This window comes from Trachymyrmex septentrionalis, unplaced genomic scaffold (genome assembly GCF_001594115.1).
Source record: "Trachymyrmex septentrionalis isolate Tsep2-gDNA-1 unplaced genomic scaffold, Tsep1.0 scaffold9, whole genome shotgun sequence".
In the NCBI taxonomy this organism is placed as follows: Eukaryota; Metazoa; Arthropoda; class Insecta; order Hymenoptera; family Formicidae; genus Trachymyrmex; species Trachymyrmex septentrionalis.
In genome coordinates, this window is record NW_017306091.1 from 301,467 (window position 1) to 301,819 (window position 353).

Below are 353 nucleotides of genomic sequence, written 5' to 3' on the forward strand. Positions count from 1 at the left end.
ATATATATATATATAAACTTAAAAATTGAAAAAATTTTGATTCTTTTATAGAATTGTAATACATGCACTATAATTGTGCAAGAGAGATATTAGATTCCTCCGGAATTTTGAAATCCTTAAATCTTCCTTGTGAATAATGAAGTTGAAATATGTATCATATGCCAAATTTAGAGATCTGCCAATCAATCAAGTTTTAAGCTTATTTGCAGAAATTTACATGACTCGTTTATGACTGCAAATGAGTTCAATTTCTGATTGATCGAGTTCTTAGATTACCTCCGTGAGATGACCTTCGCTCTTATTCGCAATGGTCGCCGTTACGTTCAAAAGGGTTCAAAATATCTTAGCGCCAC